General features: G+C 39.0%; 1 long non-coding RNA gene across 1 annotated transcript in view; it reads left to right on the forward strand.

Annotated features, from left to right (window-relative positions):
• Positions 1–4,098: 4,098 nt before the first annotated feature.
• The window catches only part of LOC121357991, a 42,809-nt gene continuing 23,039 nt past the window's right edge, over positions 4,099–23,868 (forward strand). Inside the window, exon 1 of the long non-coding RNA XR_005955815.1 lies at positions 4,099–4,147. This is a non-coding gene — a long non-coding RNA (uncharacterized LOC121357991). The remainder of the gene's footprint in view (positions 4,148–23,868) is intronic.

Consider the following 23,868-nt stretch of genomic DNA (forward strand, 5'->3'; position numbering starts at 1 on the left):
GTTACCCTAGCCTGCTTCAAAACTAACCATTGCAGAGCTGTCAGGCTTTTGTTCCACTTTATGAATGCCCTTGATAAGACGGTTAGGCTGTATGATTGGGTTTTGTTTTTACTTTGTTGCCTGTAAGGGTGCCCAACAGATAATCTTAGAGAATAAAATCCCCTATTCAGTCACAAAGCAGATAACTGCCTGTGAAGTGACAGTGCAGGTCTCAGCTCTGACCTGTAAGGAGATGAAAGAATATGAAAGACTGTACAATTTTCTGCTCATACTTATTCAGACCTGACTGGCATCCAAGACATTAAGTGCATCTGGCAACGATGTCACATTACAGACAACCTGCCCTTCCTGAGGCAGACTGAAGTTTCTGTGTGTGTTTTTGCCACTGACAGAATATCTCTGGGATATCCTGAAAGTTTAAAATTTGCACTTGTTTTTTATTTGATCATGGGCTTTTTTTTCCCTATGGAAAAAATAATATTTATTTCATAAAAAGCATTATTTTTGAGCTATATGATAGTTTTTAATAGCTTGAAATGCATCTCTGTAAGGTTGTATGCTTCAAATTAATAACGTCAGAATATAAAGCTATGGAATTTCCAACAAAACTGTATTTTCCGAGGAAAATAGAAGCACTTTTGGTTTGTGGGCTATTTTTGCTAAGACTATTTACTTAGAAAATCTTCAGCAGTTAGGGGTGTTCACAGGATCAGTGTTCTGGTGCTGAGTAGAGAGGCAAGTCCAGACTCATGTTAAAGAAGTAACTGTTCCTGGCAATTTCTGATCTGAGATAGATCCAAACTGACAAAATAAAGCCAAAATGCTATGGGCTGTGGCATTGTGTGGTATTGTCCACTGAATTGCAAGCTGGGCAGCAGAGCACCAATTTTCCTTCCAATTCCTAGTCATTCCTGTTTCAGTGTTCTGCTCCATCCTGATGACACTTGTTCCTCTAATTTAGGAAGATGCTGATTTCCCTTAAGGGTTTAAACAGGTTCTGTACTGTTGTAGACACAGTGTGGTCAATATTTCCCCAAATTTTATGTGGCCCTGTGGTTCAGGTTTTCTTACTAAACTCAGATGTTTGATGCAGATTCAACACTTCATTTTCACAGAGCTTGTTGCCACAGAAGAGTTTCTTTTAGGCAAGTCTTACATGCTGTAATCAGGCAGAAATATTGACTGTCTCTGTGGTTGTAGCAAAGGCCTTGGGTAACAAGCAGCCATGGAATGTGAAATAAACTTAGCAATCCTATTTAAGCAAAAAAAGCTCTTGGTGAAGGACTCTGTATTGATGAGGTACTTGTACCAGTCTATATACAAGTGTTGCTCTTTAAAACTGTCCTGAAAACAGTTCATTTAGTCTATTTCTAAATAGAATATTTATTTATTTATCTAAATATTTATTTATTTATCTAAATACTGCCAGTCATTTCAAAGCTTTTTCCTTGCTGTCAGTTGATCTTGTCACTTAGCCAATTTCAGGACTGCTCAAGACAGTATTTCCCTGGATCAACTTTGACAACATGTCCAAAGAATTTTTTGAAGTAACAATACTAAATAAATAGCGTGGACATTCATCATTCTTTCACGCTTAGCTCTATCTGCACCTCCCTTCTAATCACATCAAAAGGTTGCCTAGGTGTCTTGCTTTGTAATATTGTCAGTAGTAAGCTTGGGACTCCAGAAGTGGACATGAAGCTCCCACTAGGATGTGCATGGCATTTCTGGCAGAGCTGGCTGACTGCAGTGCACAGTGATTCGTGAGCAAAGCCAGGTCACATTATCTGCTTCCTACAAGTACTCAGCACTAGCCTGACACCTGAGGAAGTGCTCAGAAATCCCTTCAAGTTCATAAGCAGGAAAGCCAGATTACTTCTTTTTCCTTGCTTGCATTCTGTCTTCAACCTTACTACAGCATGATATGCTCCTTTTCTTAGTAAAAACAGCTAGAGGACCTGACCTCAATTTCCCAGGATTCTGTGTTTGTCAGCAGGGAGCTACCATCAATATATGAGGGAAAAGCTGTGTTTATCTGTTTGCTTCAAGCCCAGTAGCCAGGCTCCATTGCAACAAGGGCACTGGTCTTTGCTGTGTGTTTGTGTATGGGGTAACAGTGGGGTTTCCATTGAGGTCTGGAGCTCTTAGATGTTATTGTAACAGAAATAATGAGAGAAATAATGGCTGTGCTGGCAGGGAGGCAAATCAGAGCTTGGCAGGGAATCTTCCCTCAGCCCAGGTCCCTTTTTGAATGTGCAGGTAAGCTAGCTGTGCAAATTAGCTTGTCCAGCTTCTGGTACACAGGGAACAAAACTGATTTAGCCAGGTTTTGCCTATGAATGTTATGGTGTGATGGGGTGTTTCCTGTGGCCTTCATGAACACTGACTAAGGCTGCTATGTTTGTGGTACAGTCACATTTGAAAGTGTATTCAGAACAAAGTTGAGCTGTAATTGTAGGCACAGTTTGTGGTGATTGGGATGGAGCTGGCCCAGTGGGCACAGCTGTGAGCAGCAGGTGAGCAGCACTGACAGCAATGAGCCATGGAGTGCCCAGGGGCACTGACCAACACCAAAGGGAGCAGAGGGCACACAGGGGCAGGGCATCAACATGAGAGGATAAAAGGCTGGGACAAAGAACAAGAAGGGCAGATGCTTGCAGCCTTCTGAAGTGGTGAGGGCTCTTACTCTGTATGGGCTGAAGCTTTCTGGAATTGTGTTATGGTACTCTGTATCATGGCTGTCTCAACTGCAACATATGCTGTGACAGTAGTGGCTTTACAACTCTTTCCTGATGATGTCAGGAATGCTGGGGTATTGACAATGCCATCCTAGGTGAGTTGTATATAGAGCAGGGAATGCTGCACTTTTGAGAAAAAAAGCTTACATGGAAATATATTCCATAGGAAGACTAATATGCCAGCAGCAGTTTCTGTTGAAAGGCAGAGCAAATAGACACCCCAGCCCTTATAGATGCTTTGAGATTTTCTGTCCTGGCAGAAGGGAAGGGTGTTTGAAGACCTCAGACTCTATTTAGAGACTTCTCCAGCAAATGGTCCCCTATTGCCTTGTCCTTGTAGAGTAGATAGCCAGATCACTTTTCATGACTTTATGTGCTTGCTTAGATGATGAAAGATCTTGTAGTGTTGGGATTTCCATGTAGAGAGAGAAAAACAAAAATACTTCTGCATCAAAGTGAAACTTAATTTCCTAGAAACAGACATTGTTATCTAGGGGGAGTAGAACAGAAGTGTCTGAAACCAATTGTGCAGCTTCACTGTGTAGCGCAGAACTTTGGCTGTTTGACTGGTGAGCCCACCATCAGCTCAGAGTTCAATGGATTTTGGTGAGACTGCTTCAGCCACAGCTTCCAAGGCCCTGGCACTTCTCAGCCTGTGGGAAGCTGAAGTAGCAAGAAATTGAGGTCTGAAGAGTCAACAAAATTACACTGCTCTTCAAAAATTTTCAGTTTTGAAAAAAATCCATTTTTTCAAAAGAAGAATGTTCCCTTAGAAAACTCACAGTTATGCTTTGGGGAAGGGGAGGAGGGAAAAGAGGTTTACACTTTTCCTTCTGCCTTCCAAAGCAACAGGCCAGAAAGATGTTCTCATTATATAAGCAAGGCCTGAGTCATGGGGAATTGGATCAAGAAAATTAGTTTAAAAGGGAGTGGTAGAAGTTTTCAGTGGGGCAAAATCTACAAATGTGATTTCTCTTCTGTGTTGCTGCCTGTTTCTGGTTTGAGATGGAAAGGTCTCAGGGAAGGCTCTGCCAGCACCCAGCTGAACCCCTCCAAGAGCCTGGAGGAATCCTAGTGGAAGTGGGCTTCAGATGAAAACTCCCAGTTACAATCCTGGATGTGGTAGTAGATTTATTTACTGCATGCAAATTTGTGCAATACATTTGGATATAAGGATCTTTTTAAACTGCATGGAAGTTTTTTTCTTTAATTAATTGAGTGATTTAGGGACCTAGTTGTTTGCGAGTTACAATTATAACCCATGCAATGTAATGCAAAGGGCTCTAAACAAGCTGATACAAATAGGAAAGTCATATGGCCATCATCTGATCCAGCTGCTTGGTGAGAGCAGCCAGTGTCACCTGAGTCAAAAAGAACCAGCAGCTTCACAAGCTGATTCTCTAAACAAGGTACATATTCAGAATTCTTGACATGTGCTGAAGCTGAAATTGAATGTGAAATGTTATCATGCTTTCATTTCTGTGTGATTAAACTTTCTGTAATATTAACCACAGAATTTGTACAATAAGTACAAAATTATCAACGGATTTGAAGCCAGCAACAGACAGTATGATTCATAGCAAAATACTGTCACTACTAAATGCTTACTTGAAGTTTTGGCAGGCTTTTATTATACAGGACAAATGCTCTGTCTCTTGTATGATTTTGCAAATCTCAGCTTTATTTTTCCCTTCAGCTTAAATTTTCAGGAACTTTAGGTTATTATAGCTGCATTGTAACAAAGGAGCTTATAAACTAGGCACAGAACTAAACTTAATCTGCAAAAGCATATGGTTAATATGGGGTTCAGGCATAGTGGGTGTGAAAGAGAAATGAATTTCAGCCAGCATGTGTTTATCAAGCATTGTCATTGCCAGCTATTTGAAATTCATTTTTTGCCATTTGGAAATGTTAACATTGTAATTCTTATGTTTTTCCAGACACAAAGAGCAAACAGACACTTTCTATGCGAATTAGCTTTCTTTGATTAAGAGAAAAACAAACCAAACAAAAAAGTCCCCTTGCAAGAATGCCCTGTTGGGGTTTTCTTCTGACAGTCTGCACTGCAGTTTGCTCCCCTCCACAAATAAAGGTCATCTAGAAAGGGAAGGAAGAAGTGCACAAGAAAATGATTTTTCTCCCTGTGTTTCTGCCTGTCATTGTACCCTGAAGAACAACAGGCAAAAGGCAGAGTGGGTGAGCATGGTGGTTGTTTTTCCCACTAGTTCAGAGGATTAAGCCCAGGATAGGCTGCCTGCAGTCTGTTTGCCTTGAGGGAATTCTTACAGGACAGCCCTGAGAACGGATTAGCAGGCAGGGAGAGCCACAGAGGGTGCTGTGCAGTGACTTTGGGGCAGTGAGGTGGCTGATTGGAGGGACTTGTGAATTCAGTGGTGCTGGGGGGGATGGCTCCAAGAGGGACAGGGCTCACCTGGCAGAGGTGGGAGGTGCCAGGCAAGCATGTGCCTCTCCCAAAGGCAACGGCACCTGATGTGGGGAAAAAATCAAGTGAGTTTTGTAGCATCTTGTCTTTGTAACACAGATACAGGATTTTTTTATAATAAAAATATAATATATTTGAATATTCTCTTTATAGTTTATTTTTTAAGATTATTTGTTGCAAAAACGGTTGTCTAGCCGAAGTGAGATTCTGCATATTTGCATAACAAAAACCAATCATTTTCATATTTCAACTGAAAACATGTGATACACCTAATTCCTCATCACATATCAAATTAATACTTTATTCCTCTAAATATTGTTTATATTGAAGCTTTTTCTGTAAAGAACATCATATAATTTTAATTATTATGCAAATTGCTAACTGCTGGGCTTTGTGCTTTGTTTTTAAATCACAGTTCCTTAAACTTCAAATGGCAGCCCTAGGGTCCCCTTTGTTTCATGAAGATGAGGGTGTGATTTCCAGTGCTGATGGTATTTTTTGGGATCTGGGTCAAACCATCTGGTCAAGGGGGTGTTGAGTCAGGTGGGAGAGGACAGAGGTAGGTGGGTGGGCAGCAGGGCAGTTGCCATGAGGATGGAAGCCCCTTGCAGGGTATGGGAAGGTTAAACAAGTCTCTCCTGTGGCTGGGAAGGCAGACTGGAAGGAGCTGCTCCTAGACTGAACCAGCTGCACTGTAGCATTCATCTATGTCAGAAAAATCAAGATCCACTTACCTTATTTTCTAATAAAAACATGAAACTGAGTGTCTGGATGGCAACTTAGCCAAAAGCAGAAATGCAAGGTGTGTGGGAGCGTCTGACTGCTGTGTGTCCTTTAGTGGCACTTAGACTATTCCTCCTCCCATTTATCAAATTCCCATTCCCTTACACATGCTTCATCTGCCCCCCCCTCCCCTGGCCCCCCCCCAAAAAAAAGAAAAAGCAGTGAAAGCAAAACAAAGAGGTCTGTGGAAAAAATCCACTGGCTTATGTCTTCTTGGTTTTATTTTTAGATCTGTAAAGTATTTCTCAACTTTCTGCCTTGTGTCAATGTCAACGAGCTTCCCTGATGTGCCCCAGCTTTAGTTCCTGTTATTAGACTTGGGATAGAAGTATTAGAAGGAATTTGGGTAGCAGTGCTGTGTCTGTGATACTGTATTTCAGAAGTCTGAGGGAGTCAGAGATCTTGCAAATACATCTCCTATTAGTCTTACAAAACTGTTCTCGTGTGCCAGGCAGATTAATGCTAATACTTTTGCAGTGACACGAGTAAATCTCTGAGACTGCACATTCAGCTTCTGTCTGCAGATCCTTATTACATCTTGCCTTATTATGTCAACTCCAAGGCTTTCACCAGACCTGCACTGAAGTAATAAGAAAACTGGAGAGGATCCCGGAGGTGAGGAAGTTATACTCCCAGTCAGTGCAGGCTCCTGTCACTGCTCCCAAGGAGCTCAGCAAGGGACTGGGTCTGCTGTGCCTTTAGGGAGGTTGTTACTCACAAAAATCATTCCTTTGGTTAAAAACCTTCTGTTGACATCCAATTTTCAGTTTATTCAGGGAAAGCTCATGCTGCTTTATTCTTGTGCCAGCATCTTCTGTTTTCACACAAAGAGATCTTTCCCCTTCCTGGCATTTATCCCTGTGATGTATTTATAGACACTAATGGACTTCTATCCATTCTCTGCTTTCATTTGTTAGTAGAAGTCAGGCTTCACCAGTCCCCTTCATTTGAGCAAAATTATAGCCAATACTGTAGTAAAAGCTGTTTAAAGTTGTGTATTCTTCCCTCAGGCATTACCTGCTTTTAATAAAGTGGGTGATGTCTGCTATTTTCACAGGTGTCACTGTGGCAGCTTGTTATCTTACATTCAGATTGCAGATCCATATATTTCTCAGTCACTTTTACACTGAAGAACTCCTATTTTATGTCAGGAGTTGTGGGTTTGTTGGATTTCTTAATTAGGCCATTAAGACCGGATGTTTTATGATACTAAGTTCATTCTGTTTCTATTACTCTGTCTCTATTTCTGTCTAGCCTTCCAATCTTCTGGTGCTGATACATTATCTTCTACTAATCCATTTCCCTTGCTCTCTTACAATTAGTTTTTCAGTCCTCACCTTCTTCATCTCAGCTAATGGACTCCTATGTGCTGCTCTCCTGGACTCCAGCTAGTCTAGATCCTTTTGGGTTAGAAAACCAGTTATCAAAGAAACCTAGATGAATCCAAGCTAATCTGATATAGTCTGTTATTTCTTGTCCAATCCACTCAGAATTTGGGGATGGAAAGAACTCAGTCCTACATGTTTCATTTTCTCAATGCTATATGTTCATTTGAGGTTTATTTCCATACAACTCCTGATCGTTTCTGTGCTCTTCACTTTAGCCAATCTGTTTTGATTCCCATATTCTTTTCCATTTAGGCCAGGCTTTATTTTCTTTTCTGTCTATAGTGAGTGATATCTGGGGTATTTTTATTAGTTACATACCAAACTCTTCTCATGGCAAATGAAGTGCCTGCACGTTTCAGTTGTTTGCTATGACTTTCAGAACTGTTCTAGGACCTGCAACAGCTTTTTTGGACCTATTTTTCCATTAACTTTTTAGAAAGAAGGAGAGAAGACACTCAGCAGTGTAAAAGTCTAATTTAAAGAAAGGCTGTGATGTTCTCCATATCAATCTTTGGCTACAGCAAGTTTTACAGCATAGCTAAAGTAAGGAAATATCTTAATGAGACCCTCACAAACAGAACTTTGTATGGAAGAGCTTTATCATGAGTGATTTGGGAGATTTGTTTCACCAGGAATGAATTTGATTCAATGACTTTGAATCTCTAAAATATTAAATCCAAATGTCTATCTATTAGACCTTATCTAAAATGTTTATTATAGACTGGTTTTGATACATTACTATTGGCTCAGAAAAGGGTTCAATACGTGTTACCATTCATATTCTTACCTTGACAGTCATGGCAGTTCTTGTTTAAAATTCCTGTTTTCATGAGCTTGTCATTTGGCTCTAAAATGTTCCAGACTGAAGCTTGGCATAAGAATGTAGCTACAGATTGCATTTATTCAATTAATCTGGGGTCTGGGTAGAGGGTTGGTGGTTTATTTTTTGTTTTGTTGGGTTTTTTAATTTCAGAATTGCTGTATAATTTAAAGAAGGGGTTTGAGGGTTTTTTCCCTCATATGAATTAATGATACTGAGTATTTAAAGTGTCAAAGGCATTTCCACAGCCAGCAGGTTTGCTGCCTGAAGTGTTATTACATTTTCAAGACATATTACATGCATTAGTGTCATAAAAATATGGGATTAAAATATTCTGGACCTGCTTCTGTATGCTATTAAGCTAACTTTGCATGATTTTTGTGACTAAAAGCTGTTGTGAAGTTGATAGTCACAGGAAGCTGATTCTAACTGCTCAAGAACCTTCAGCTGGCAGGGACAGCAGGATGCTTGCACACCAACTCCTTAGCTTTAACACTGTAGCTGGGATCAGGACTTGTATTGCTAGAATTACATTTCTGTAAAAATTTGCAGCCATGAGCTGGTGTCAGCCTCTCCATCCAGTTGCACCACTGCTGATAAGTAATTTATAATCTGTCAGTGTGCAGAAAACAATTAAAATTGTTAATAATGTACCTTTTTTTCTTTCTTGTCCATATTTCACATCATGTTTTGTAACAGAATAAGATTGGAAATAATATCTCGCGTATGGAATGTTTTTTGCAAATACAAAACACTGGATCATACATGTTTAAGCTTAAAAAGAAAAACAAACCACCAAAACCTTATTCCTCATGAAATTTTCCTTTCTTAGCCCATACTTTATTCTAGGCATGGTATGAAAAAAATATGGTTGTCATGGAAAGCCCCAGCCAGGACCCTCAGCTCAGGGGCTGACGGGGTCTGTTCAGCAGTGTGTGCACAGCTCCTGTGGCATCTGTGATGAGCAGCACTTGAGCTGTTTACAAACCAAGCCCAGCACAGGGACAGCTGCCTGTCTCCTTCTCTCTTTTGTCCTTGGGTTAGAGCAGTATTAGAGCAAAGGAGATGTTGTTTTTGTCTGTAATCCTAGAGATAATTACAAATCTAAACTATAAATGTTAGTGCTTCACATATTCAAGGAATTATTTATGAATATGGATTAGCCCAGCCAGTGAATACTAACAATGATGAATATCTTGTGTTCTTCAGTATTGTTTGTCAACAGGTATTCCAAAATTCATTGGAGTTTTAACCTTGATTTATACAAACTCTGCAATATGCAGAAGTCACTCTGTAACAAATCACAGGCAAAACAAAGAAGTAAATTAAGTTTAGCAATTAATGTATTCAAGCACAATAACAAGGTCATCTGAAAGTAATAGGCTTTAGCAAGAAGAGCTGCCCAGGTTAGAATTCAGCATCTCTGGACTACAAACTTTTTGCAGCAAGTTAACAATGATAGGCACATTCTGAGGTCTTAGTGGCTACAGGCTGTCCAGCAATGCTGGTTTCCAATCCCTTGGAAGCCCAACTACCTCTTTGCAGTAACTCACAGTACTCAGACGGGAATTGGCCTGCCCCTCAGGCAGCCTTTGCTCAGCTTTGTGGGACCGGTGGTCTTTTGAGGACAAGCTCTGAGCGCTGACCTGCATGACCAAACCCAACCTGCACAAGGCAGCAGGGCCCAGTGCAGCACCCTGGGAAGAGCCACCCCTTGCTTTAGCAGTGTAACTTTTACTTGTACTGCTCTTAGAGCCCTGCCACTCCAGTACAGACCCACTTATCTTATAAGTTCTGACAAGATCACAGCTGGAGACAGTATGGCTGTAGGCATTATGCATTTTCATGCACTCTGAGTACTCTTTCAGGATGAAAGCGATTAAAAATTTTGACATATTGAGGAAAAAAATGAGGAAGTCACATGGACTGCAACTTTAAAATACAAAATAAAAAATGAGGGGGAAGCCATGTGGACTGCAATTCAAAAATACAAAATATTAAAAAATATTTAGAGTGAGTATAGAACATTTTGCACACCCTGAGCTTTTGAAACAATTTTATTAAGTATAGTAATAGGGCGTCTGTTTGAAGTGTCATAATTATTGTATGTTTTTGACAAATTTCTTCAATTTCAGAGCTATCCAAAGTGTCTTCTCGGACTGATTCATATACTGCAAAACAGGAGATAGACTGTATTTGTTATAATAATGATTAACTCTATCATTAGTATTTTAATAGCTTCCAAGTATAAACACATGCTTAAATCAAAATAAAGGGCATGTCAGGATAAAGAGACAAGGAAAAAGGTATAAGGCACACATTCAACAACAGAACAAGTAAATGGAGCTGCAGAATACATTATATTTTCCAGAGTCACAGCTGATTTGTATGGTTATGTTGGGAAAAGACCACGTGCTCATATTGACCTCAAAAACAGAAATGAAAGGAAACATAAGGCAAAGATCTGTGAAGGGACCAGATACAAGTCAGGTGGGGTTTGCATGCCATTTATCATGTTTGCATAGACCTAGTGAGGCATTCCAAGACATTCTGGACACAAGTAAATAAATCCATTTAGCATTAAACTGCATAGACATACCGACTCTGGTGTCAGGACTTGGCTCTGGGTTTCCTAAAGTACATCTCATTTCTGTAGTGTAGATATGCCTTAAAATTATTTCTTGGCTGGGTCTTCCATTAGTTGTGAGCAGCAAGAGGTTGGGGAAAGGAGGTTTAGTACTGCTATATCACATGGAGCAGGTAGTGATTACTGTGGTATTATATAAAACACAGAAGTTTTGGAGGGTGAAGGTTACAGCAAGAGAAGACAAAGTAAGTTATTTTGCTTTAAAATCCAAGGAAAAAGAAATTTCTTACCATGTTCATATTTCAAGGGTGAGATGTGAATTGTGGTTACTGCACATTAAGTGTAGGGTTAGACCTAGGAGACTCTAAATTGGTATATTACAAATGTCTGTGTAAAAACAAATGATGTCATAAATTAGGGACAACTGACAAAATTCAGCTAATTAGAATTTATGATGGTAGAGAAGATACTTTGTGCTACTAACAAGTATCAGACTACCTTGTGCTAAATACAGGTTTTGTATTTAATTGGGGTCCAGCATTTTGACCCAGTAGTTTCTCCTTAGTGCAGGGTTACAAGTCTGTGTTCCTGTAACTTCAGCTGGTTTGTTCTCTTACTGAGTGATGTCCTGCTCAGTATGTTGATAGTTCAGTAATACTGTTAAAGGGATAGGTGGGCTTGCAAGCATTTGTTCTCCAGTTGTGGGCACAATCTGGGATGAGAACAGACATGAGAAGCTTCTCTCTCTGGTAAACTTTCATTTGGAGCTGTTATAAATAAGGAGATTTCCTAAGAGATATTCCAAATGTATTGACCTCTTTTTTCTTGCTAGTAGGTAGTGACAGTAAAACTCATTCCTTCAGAGCAATGCTTTAAAAGATCCAATTCTGCAGGAAATGCAACTTTGAGCCAGATTCTGAATGTTTCTGAATGCTTGGGTACTCCTGCCTCTGTTCTCTGGTGCCAGCCCAGTGACTCAGTGCTCTTCTGAGCAAGTCTTGCCTGTTTCTTACATTCCTTCCATTCAGATCATTTATGTTTGGGCTCCCTGGTTTCACAGGGAGATACAGCTTTCTTTTCTGCCCTGGGAGGATTGATGACCACTATGCAAGGAATACAGTGATAGGGCTGGTTATTGGTTTTTTTTCAGAAGTCTCTTTAATACTGTCACTACTCCACTACTAGTCCCTCTGCTCTGAGGCTAATAGAACCAGTGATGAAAGCCTAAATACTGGAAAAACACTCGGAATGCTTTAGAGGAAAGTCAAAGCCTTATCCCTGACATGAAAAATCTAGAAACTCTCTTCCAGTTATTGGCATTAGAGAGCCGATGATAATTAGTAGAGCAAAGTCAATAAATCTGGAAAAGTAATCAGCTACAATAGTGTATGTGCTCTTTCCAGAAAAACAAATGTATGCTAGCTCAGCCAAGGACTTTAAGGTACCTTTGTGGAAAATAATTTTCCAAAGTCTTAATTTTTTTCTCCATTATTGCACCCCTGTAGATCTCTGTTGAAATCTTAGAGCATTTGCTCTAGCAAGTAGGAGGTTTTTGTATGTGTGCAAAGGCAAATGAAAATTATATCAGTGATAGTCAAAATATCTGAATCATCAATAGAAGATACTTGTTACCTGCAGCTTTGATGGCAACAGGATCTTGTAGTCTGTGTCTTCAATAAAGGCTGAATGATATTCACTGATGTGTTTGTAGGTCCAAGTCACTCCTAATGTTTCCTCCCCTCAGGTTCCTGATCCATTTGTGTGGGATATGTTGATGTCAATCCTGACTGGTCTCATGCAGGCTCTGTTCCCCTGCAGTCAGAACCTGCATCCACTGGCAGTCCCTGCTTGGGCAGTGACTGATTGAGTCAGAACTGGCAGAAATAGCAGCTTTGGTGTAACTTTGTCAAACTTTATTGAATCAATTTTTAAAACAGTCTTTAATAATTTAATCAGTGAAGGTAAACTTTATAAAATAATTTCTCCCAAACTAATTGTCCTTTAAATGACTTCTAGAAATGTTGGTGTTTTATCTGAAACTGCTCTCATTAGCATAAACTATGTGTTGTCCATCTGTCAAAGGTCACAGAACTCCCAGACTGCACAGGTTGAAGCCTCAGACCCTTCTGGAAAAGATTCCAGTGTCAGACTTAAGGGATTTGTTCACTGAAGTGGTAGAGACATGAATTTTGCTACAGAAATCCTAACACTTCATATATGCCTCTCATCCAGCAAGGTTGGCATAAGCGGAGGAAGTTCACTGTATTATTTGGGAAAGGTTTTGGTACCAAAGCTATTCTGAGTGGAATCTGACTGAATGCTTCTAAATGACTGAAAAAAATGACAGTGAATCTTTCAATTTTAACATTGTTTTTCTTAATTTTACCTATTTTTTGCTAACCTTAAAAGGATTGGTGATATACACTGGTACCTGAAGGGAAGGGGAAATGTGAGAAAAGTAAAACTAAGGTATGACTGAATTGGTGTCTAACCAGATTAAACCAATCATAAATTTCAAAATTTACATGGTATTTTTCTAACCATAAAGTTATTTTTCATTATTGAGTTAAACAATTCAGTATCACCATTACTGTCTTCCTAGAAACAAAGCACTGCAGTCTTTTGCTTTGGTGCTGGAGGCTAATCCTGCAGCCAGGGTCTATAAAGAAACAGAAATAGTGAAATGTGGTTTTCAAGTTAACTGGCTGCTTTCCAGCTGTATTAAGCTGAAGTGAAGACTGTGTAGGACACCACTGAGTCTCTCAGCAAGAGAATTCTAATGGAGTCTGAGATTGGGAGGTTTCTGTTCAGGCAGAGCAGAACAACTTTTCAAAGGTTGTGAAGGATGAAATTTAATTGAGTGCTGCAAGAGACCAGGAAATAATCATTAAACTACCTGACAACTAAATCCTAGAAATATAAAGGTATTAAAGGCCAGATGTCATGCATATAATCATAAAGCATTGAGAAAATTTGTATGGGGTCTAGACCAAGAAGAAAATCTGGATGTTGTAACATTTTCTGCCTGCGGTCTTGGATATGAATGGCTCTGGAGTAAGTAGAAAAGTGGAACCAAAAAACTTAAATCCCCAAATGTCACAAAGAACCATGCTTGGACAAACAAAAAACAATGAGAACCTACTGTGAGTTTCCAGAGTGACTTTTATACTATGGCAGTAGCTATCAGGTAAAAACATTAATTATACTGGTACTGCAAGATTTAATGCACAGAAATACAGGATACTGCTGCCATTTTTACAGAAGCAAATAAAGTTTATCTCTTGTCATTATAAACATATGCTAGATTTTTTTTACCAAAAAAAAAAAAAAAAAAAAAAAGGAATGAAAAAAGCAAGAACACAGACTTGTTTCCTAACCAAATGGGATTTTCTCATCTGTGAAAAATTCAAGAACTAAATTCTTTTTTCCTCACTTACTGCTCCAGCTGATTTCCTCCCACATGTCATCAAATCTATTTATGGATTTCATTAGCCCAGCGTCTCTTTCTTTAACAATGTCAGACTCTTTTCTGAGCTAAATAAAAACAAATGAATATTAATGCTTTCTTCTTTTGTTTGGTTCTGCTAACATAGAGCAACAGCAGATGCAAATTTGTTCACTGTGATCGTATTCCTTTGGGTGGTAAAGGACAATGTTTTTTCATAGAATTTAATAATAGTAATTGCAAAACAAGGGTTAGGTAAGGTGTGTTTCTTGGTGTACATGTGGAACAGTTCTATGTCTGCAAATATAAGATGATCCTAAACAAAAGCTCTTAACATAATATGCACAAAATTGTGATTCTTCTATACACCAGATGTTAAATCTGAAAGGAATCCTGTTGATAGATAACTGGATAGCATCCTAATTTTTCCTATACAAGAAACAAAAACAAAATCCTCAGATAACACCATGTCATGCAATTCCTTAAGGCTTTCTTTTTTTTCAAAGCAATATGCAAAATATTGCAATGCATCACAGACATAATTTTGCCTTAGTTAAGGCAGAAAAAAACCCATCAAACAAGTCAATCACTTCAAGCAAGAAAAGCATCTTGCAGTTGTATTCTGTGTTGTTCAGTAATTTTTAATTGATTTTATTTACAAATTAAAGGACCCCCTTGTAAATTTTTGTAGCATTTTTGTTATAATATGGTTTCAAATATGAAGATAGGTTTTATAATTTCTCCTTTGTAGCAAGAGAAGAAGAAAAAAATTGTTGTGCACAGATATTATTTTATCCAGCCTTCCCAGTAGATCTAAACCTGAGTTAGTAGGTCATTTAAAGCACTGGGGAGAAGTGAAAGACAAAGCAGCAGAAAGGAGCATGTTGTAACTCAGTCATGGAAAAAAGGGATCTGTCAAACTTTGTGGTTCATTCTTTTTCATATTTTGATCAAAAGAGAAAACCATTGCTTGACTGAATTGCCCTCCACCTTTCTCCCCAGATCCTTGAGGACACACCAGGGTGTTCTATTTTCATCTGCTTTATGCCATACCCCTTTGGAGCCCTCTGCTTCTGCCACCACCTTTTCCATTCTGCCACAGTAATTCCTGTCTGGGCTGGCCAGGTGTTTCATTCCCACATGTCCAGATTAGTATGACTGTTCACAGCCTGATTCAGTCTTTAATGCTTGTCTACCCCAAAGTAATGTTTCTTTAGGAAATTGACTTGATGGTGGGAAAACTCTACCCACAGGTGTAGAAAGCTTATGTTAGGATCAGTTGTCAGTTATTAACAGCAGCGTAACTTTGGAAAGGCTACACTGAAACTTTTCTGTCTCGTGTTGTTTTAAGTATCAGGTGGCATTTGTCATAAGTTTGTGCTTCAAGGCAGTATGCACTTCAGTAAAACTTGTATTTCAGTTTGGTTGGGCTTAAATTAATTAGGGGCAGCATGAAGTTAAAAATATCCATTAACTTGGTAAACAATTAGAGCATTTCAACATTTCTTTTTGTCTAATGTTCAACATTTAGTCCATACTTCTTCCAGCAGATCCAAATATGGGAGCATTTATTAATCTGTTCCAGCATGAAGTGCAGAGGCTTATTTCAAGGTCTGCACAGATCTACTGCAGGTTTTTGTTTTTGCTGAGGGCTTTTTTTGTCTCACATTACATAATTGTTGAATTTAGATTGAATGGCAATTTATTCTGTCATCACTAAGTATATGAAGATAGCTAAAAGAAAAATTTTATTTATTTCTTATATTTGTTCTTGAATTCAGCCTGGAGTTTATACTATTGGCTCAAAATAAGAGATTTTTTTATTTTTAATAGGCCCATTTATAGGCTCCACAAAGTGCTTATTGAGTGACATATTTGGCAGGTTTTAGATTAGTTTTGTTCAGGAAAGCTGAACATTATTTTACACTATTAGATTACTTTAAAAGCATCCTTCCAAGAGAATATATAGCAAGTTCATTCAGTTAGCCTGATTAAAAACATTTGCAGATGCCATTTAAAGCTTGTACATAAAAACCATTTCTTTTTTTACCATTTCTGTAGCTGGAACTTTCCTTCTCTTGTCTGTATATTTGCACGTCCATGGAAAACTGCAGCAGGACTGTGATTTCCCAGTTGGGCTGGAGTCAGAGCTGACCCCTCACCCCAGGTCAGCAGCCTGCTGAGGGGTGCTGGGCTCAGGGCAGCAGCCTGGGGGTGTCTGCTGGTGCCCCAGAGAGCTCAGTTTCCCAGCCCAGAGCCGTGGCTGTGGTTGTTCTGCCTGATCCCTGCTGCCTTCTCTGTCTGCTGATGGAGCCTGGGGGTCCTCTCCCCTGGTGGCTGTCACCATGAGCATTAAGATGTCATGTCCTGCAGCTCCTGCTGAAGCCAGAGCTGATTTCAAAAATATCTGTGTGCAAAGATGATAGCAGCAGACAATCTGCTATAGCTACTTCACCATGAAAACTACAATCAAATAAGCCATAAATATTTTACTTATTTCAAATAAGAAAATAATTCTTTCCACCACATGAGAAACCAGTACAATTCTTCATCCTTACTAACATGCATATTAGCAATGGGATCACAGTGAAAATGGGAAACTGGCCCTTACTACAGAATATGCATTATTGAAAAGTAACTTGCCTTTTTTGTGGGATACAGCAATCTCACCCAAATATATAATCCCTTCCTCTCCATTTTGAAGGAGTTAAGCCTAGCCTTAGATATAGACCACAGATAAATTTTATTTTTATTGACTTAGGGTAACAAATGGTTCCAGCACTCTGTGTCTCATATTCTTCAATCCTTTCTGTTTCTGCCTGCTCATTTGGAAGTGGCGAGTTCCACCAAAGATATATCATTGTATTCCAGGGATGAATTAACTTTCCTCTCACATAATTTAAGGTACAGTAAATCATTCATTTTCCTCAGAGAATTTATGCTTGTTTCCTTCATATTTGATTAAAGACTCAGATCTGAGAAGAAATTCTAAGAACCTTTGTGTAAATACTAATTAAGAATCCTGGTTATTCAGCTACAGGGTCTTCCCAGAGCTCTGGTTTGCTGCAGACAGGAATCTTAGTGTGGAATTCTTCCTCTAAAGATTTGAAAATGGTTGAGACTTCTCCAGAACACCTAATTTCTGAAAGGGTACAGCACTTCTGCATTTGTGAGTCTAAAATTAGAAACAGTAGATTTCAGGGAGATATGTAAATTACTGCTCCTGGGAGCTTTCCACCTTTTCAGATTACCTGAGTGTTCAAATACTGAATGAACAATCAACTTAGTCACAATTTTTGAAAATTTAAGTTGTGCTGTACATAAGTAGTTGTAATAATTTTTAATTTTTTTGTACTTTTACTGCTGGAGGTTGTTAATTGTACTGCCAGTTTTCAAGAAGAAATAAATCAGCTTAGCATAAAATAGTCATCTTTCTCCCTGAAATATCTCTGAGTGCACTGCTGTCCTGCATTCTAATTCTAAAACGAATTTGTTAAAAAGGGAAAAGAACACTGGGTAGACACTTTTCATTAAATGTCCAATTATAGTCATAGCTGGAGCTGTAGTGGTTCTTCCCTGATCTTTTAATAGAGACACTGGTCTCCCAATAATTATAATTGCTTATTAAACTAACCTGGTAGTGCAGTGCTAGCCTATAAAGAGTTGTTTAAACTTAAGATTCAGGTAGCTCTTTCTAATTCCAGGCACCTATTTTGTTAAAGCTAATTGATTGTAGAGGTTATTCCACTGTCCTCTAAGAGGAAGAATTTATCAGTCACACAAAATCTTGCAAAACAGTAATGCAGCAACATCTCTAGCTGAACTGCCATTTTAGTAATTTGTAACAAATGTCTTTAAGGACTTAAATCATGTGATAAACAACAGAAAACTCTTAAAATATGAGTCTTAGAACTGGTTTGGAATATTCTCTATTATCTCTGTGAAAGCTTTTCTGACTACGCTGCCATATAGTTATTCATTTTATTTCCTAAATGTTTTTCGTTTTTCTCCCCATTAATTTCAAAACAGTTCAACAAATTCAATTTTCCAATCACTTTGGCTGACCTGAATCTGTATCATTCAGTAAATTCATCATTTTCTTAAAGAACTTCTTCAACCCACAATTCAAGATGAAGCACTGACTCTCCTGTGTAGGCTGACTGAAGACTTATAGCCATACTTGTACTGAAATACAGTTAAAAGTGAGTTCAAAACTGACTTGTTCAAAAAAGACAAAGAGGCTGCACTGAGTCAAATGAACAGCTCAAAGTCATTTATCTGGAAAGCTCTATGAAGGCTTTACTTTTGTGTATGAGCACCTCCCATACCTGAAAAATAGGGAAAACAGGAGTTTGTTCAGAAGCTGGTGTTGCCGCAGGCAATGGTGAAATGAGCATCCTGTTTGAGGGAGGATGTGGTTTGCAGGTGGCAAAGAGGAACTGGAGATCTGCCAGTGTGAGTACCAGTATGGCATTCAAGTCAACTCCATCAACCTCACAGCCAACTCAAAGCAACATATGCTGCATGCTAATAAACATCATATGGCTTTTCAGTCTGTGGTGGGAAAGGCCAAACTTGCAATTTTTAAAGGTATTTATTTTTGTATTGAGATGATTTAATTAAGAAGATTCTGTGTAAAGGCACAGCATAGACAAAAGAAAAAATTTCAGAACCCCAGCAGTGTCAGAAGTTCAAGTTTGGGTTGGATGGAGGTGAAGTGGATCATCAACTTTTGTCAAGAGGAGATTCAGGATAATGGAAATGTCAGCAGAGGGCCCTGGAATGTTTAGATGCATCTTCTGCCATGTCTTCTGACAGCTGGCAACAGAGTAGTAGTGAAATGCAGGAAAAGGTTAAAATAGCTTGTCAGTAAGATGCTGTGTGTATGAAGGTGTCTTGGTTTGTGCTGTTTCTTATCATTTCTCATTTCAATGCACAGCAGCCAGCAGATTACATAAAATTCCTAAAATAAGATTAAAAATTATGTGATTTTAGTGAGCTATTATATCTGTCAGCTTCAATCGGTGATTTCAGTAGAGGAGACATAGAAGGTGATCTGTGTCTAGAGAGGTTTGATTGTGTTTGTCAGAGAGTCTCTTCCCTTTTTGGATTTTAATTGTCTGATTACAATGTGTTGTCTAGTATAAATATTAACTAGGTACTTGGAAAGATTTAAATATTTGCCAGGAGTGTTATCAATGGGGTCTAGAGTCACAAATGAGTGGTTTAGGTTGCTTAAAGCATCATCATCAAAGCTATTAGTGAAAGCGGGTTTAATAGAAATTTGTGGAAATATAACATAATGAAGTTTGACAGCACAGTTCACTCTATTACTGCATGGATGAAGCATGCAAAGGAAATTCAGATTAGAATGTGTTTAGAATGATTTACAGAGACAGGGAACACAACAGGGTAAGGATGCAGAGGGGTAGGGATACAAAGGCTGAGGATGCAGTCAGGTGAGGGAGACCCTCATATTGGGTCATGAGGTTCAGAATAGTCCCCCTTGCTTTCTATGGAAGATAGCTCCTGATGGAGTCTAAGCAAGGCTGAGCCCAAACTTAGCCTCCAACTTGGTCAACAGTTTACATTAAAAGTATTTAACAGCCCTTAATTGATGCCTGATCCAATAGGATTTGCTATAAGCACAGCAGTAACTCTTAATCTGAGATGGCAACATCCCTACCATGTTTGCTATGGAGTATTTCAGTGAATTCACACCTGCACACACACCAGCACAGGGTGTGTATGTGCAGATGTACCGAGGTACCTGCTGAAATTCTCCTCACATTCAGTGCAACACTTGGGGTGCCTTTGCATTTCTCAGCAGACAAGGGGTGAGCCTTGATCATGGGGGTCACAGCTCAGGCCCTTTGGCAGATTTTAGGGTGGCCCTCGAGTATTGCAAAGGTGACAGCTGGTGAGCTGAGCTGTCCCACTTGGGGACATGCTGCCACAGCCCCCTGTGACCCCAGGAAGCCCCAAGGGCCTCACTTAGCACCACTGCTTATGAGGGTGCAGGATGACCAGCATTCGTCACCCGTCAGTGTCCAGCCTGGCCACAACCCAATGCAGTAATTATTGGAATTTTTCAAAAGTCCAGTAACAACAGTATTGTTTTCCCTGGGCTATGATTCAGGCAAGTAATGTTCCAAGGCTGCCTAGGGATGATTGCTTATCTCTTGTCCCCTTTCTTGGTTAGGCAACAGAAGTTCCTGCTGTTCCTGATAAGCTCCAGGGGAGTTTAACTGCCATGGGGCCATTAGCCAAGGCCTAAGGAGGATTCCTGAGATCATAGAGCAGCCTGAGGGAGGAGGATGGGGGGAATTCACCACCACACCCAATTCAACTAGAAAGGGCACAAAACCAGTATTCAAGATGTAATCACAAGTCTCCTTTACTAATCTCTTTAATTAGATATTTTCTGGCTTTCATAGCTGCAATGTATAATCCAGGTGTAGCAGGCAATGTACAGGAAATTAAAGTAGAATCTTATTGTTGGAAGGAATATGGCAATGTAGATTGTAAATGGCAGATACAAAAAGGAAGGGAATGATAGTAGGAACATATCAGTCCTCCTGCAGGACATCATCTGATAGCTATTAATCAGAGAAGGAAACCCTGCTCTGGATTCTTGGGCAGCCTAAATTGAATTGTCTAGACTGGGGTGAACAGAAGGGCTTTATATCAACTGAGATCTTGCCCCGCAAGTTTGAAAACACAGATTCAATTTTATAACATGCCAGAAAGTCTTTTTTTTTCCCTCAAAGAATATTCTACTGTCTGGATCTGCAGAAAATTAAGCTTGTCCAAGGTTGTCAACAGCTTGATAAAAATGTGAAGAGCTTACAATGACTGTACATTTAGAGGTACACATTTAAGATGCAGTGTGACTATCTAGCACCTAGCCATGGTATGTAGCTGTGGAAATATCTTTTTGTAGAACATTTTAGCAAAATCCAAGAAACAGAAGCATCTTTGCTTTAGTTACATGGGGGAAATGTGAATCTTCCAGGAAAAAATAATGTGTACAGCTCAGCAAGAGCACTCAAAATTCAGGCAAGCAGGTTATGACAGGGGAATAGAAACCACAGGGTGATGTGATCACAAAGCTCAGGACACAGCCACGTCATGGTTGCAGCAGTCCAAACTTAAATATCTTTGGGCAAGATGTTCAGAAATTACCCATTATATTCAATTGAATAAAACTTTTTTTTCCTAACTAATAGCAATTCTAGACAGCTCTCTAGGCCTTCCTCTTCAGGAGTTATCCTGGAGGAAGGAGACTATACAGAAGCTGAAGATTTATACTGGAAGGGTTTAGTATTAAATTCTTAGAAGCCTTATTTTCCACAGACCCTCCTAATGGCAGTAAAAGGAATCCAGCAGCTGCAGCAAAATTGGACTGTTCCAGAACATATGCCTTATGTTTTTCTAGTAACATTAATACACTGAGGCATGTCAGTCCAGGTAGAAAACTCTTTCTGAAATAAGCCTATTTAGGTCAGTGTGTCAAAGAAATTAATTTATTTTCAGTTGCATTTATTTATGTTGGGGACCTGGTATATATGAAAAAAAAATTTGAATTGTTGAAATTGAGGTGTGTGTTTATTTGAATCTGAGGTTCTATTGGAATGGAATTTTTTTACTTATTAAAAAAACAAAAATATGAATGCTGAAAACAATTTTAATTCCACTTTTTGGCTGAGGACAAACACAGCTGTATGGAAGTTTAGTGTGATGGTTCCCACAGCAACTGTAGTCCCACCATAGAACACAACAATAGTCTTAATTTTCTTCTAAAACTGAAAATCTACCATTGTCTGAAAAAAAAATCTGAGTAATTTCACTTGCATAGTGAAAGATATTTTTTCGAAGAAACAGCACTATTGAATTTTGAGCTTCAGTAGTCTTTCATTTCCCATCTGTAATTTCCCATTAAGATAGGATTTTGTACCAATGTATTTCTATAGAACATGACAACAGTTCCTTTTACAGGCACTTATTTTTGTAGTATTTCAAATGTGAAGATCAAAGTGATTAATGGATTCCATTTCACTGTAGAAGTACTAAGAGAATACTTCCTTCGATGACTTCTGTAATCAGGTTTAATTAAAATAGTTTTTTGCACTTCAGAAAATGAGATTCAGATATTTATTTGAATGTAACTATAGTCATTTAATTAAATCATTAGCAATCACAGAGATGACATTATTAGTTCAAGCTCACTTAGCGTGTTTTTTAGCTTGAGGCAAAGCCATGGGCTGAAATCAAGACAGGCAAGTATTTTTTTTTCCATTTCATTAACATAAAACCTTGTGAATGTAGTGTATTATTATTGTAGTCTGAGTTAGAGCAAGCTCTATCAAATTTCACCATGCCTGGAATCCAATGTACTGGGCCTTAGAGATTCCTGAAAGAGAGCTCCTGGCAAGCACAGCTTGTAGCTTAAGTGGACAACAGAAATAAAGTATATAAAGGAGACCAGGCAGCTGCAGCTCCCAAACCTGGCCACAGCATAGCTTCAGATCATCAGGTATTATGCAGGAGCTGATGTGCCCCCCACCAATTCCTCCCTCTTAATTGCAAATCAACAGTTTTACAGCCATTCATTGTTCCTCTGCCTGTATTTTGTTAAACTTGAAGATTTAGCGTTATTACTAAGGTGAAAAACTTGAGAGTGAGGACCTGTTAGTATAAAATTGTTGCTTTGTCATCTTCCCTTTATTCTGTGTCCTTATGCCACTGAAATACTCACTGGATTCTTCTGGTATGTCCCTTGGTTTTGGTACAACGACACATAAAAAAAACCTGGGGGTGAATTAGATGCAAATGTTACTTCTAATGAGGAGTAGAAACCTTATTTCCATTAAATGAGCATAAGAGAAAAGAAGAAGATCTTTTAGTGAAAGACAGTCTAGAGGGACAAAATTGTCTCCAGTAGGGCTTTTCAGGGCTACTGTACAGAGACTGTTGCCTCACAGTGTCTCAGTTCAGAGCCCCAGCCACAAGCAAGGCCACGTGTTCCTGCTGGGCAGTCAAAATCTACTAAACAAATGGTTATTAGTGTATAAAAGAGCTCCTAGAGGAGATGCAATTTTTGTATTTCCACAGTCCAGTCCTAATTAGTTTTACAAAATGTGCTGTCTTTGAGGTAGGCAAGCAGACAAAGACATCTGAGAGACAGGGATGGGAGCCAGCAGCCAAATTGCAAAGTATTAGTGGGCTAGTGTGGGAATTATACTAAGAGGGTTTTCCTAAAAGCTGTAAAGACCCATAGGGAGAAGTGGGATGCTTCACTGTGGAGGTCTTGGACATCAGTGTAATATACTGACAGTTTCAGTTCTCTCATTTGCAATTTATGAATAGATGAAAAGAGCAACTAAAAACAAAATAAAAGTGCAATTGCCTTTTTCAGTCTTCATTAGCATTCTTTTCTTGAACAGATGGGCCCTCACTAGATATTCTTATGTTTTGTTCTGTTCTGAGCAATATTATGTTATTTGAGTTAATTAATAACCTTAAATTTATAAGAGACAGTATCTGAATTGTCATGACCAAAAGGCTTAGATCTGGGGGGAAAACATCTTCTTCCTGTCAGCTCAAAAATCACGTGAAATTTATGTTGTTTCTGAAACCAAGGACAACTCCGGAAAAATCTTCA

The sequence above is a fragment of the Pyrgilauda ruficollis genome, unplaced genomic scaffold (genome assembly GCF_017590135.1).
Source record: "Pyrgilauda ruficollis isolate IOZ18807 unplaced genomic scaffold, ASM1759013v1 scaffold36, whole genome shotgun sequence".
Classification (NCBI taxonomy): Eukaryota; Metazoa; Chordata; class Aves; order Passeriformes; family Passeridae; genus Pyrgilauda; species Pyrgilauda ruficollis.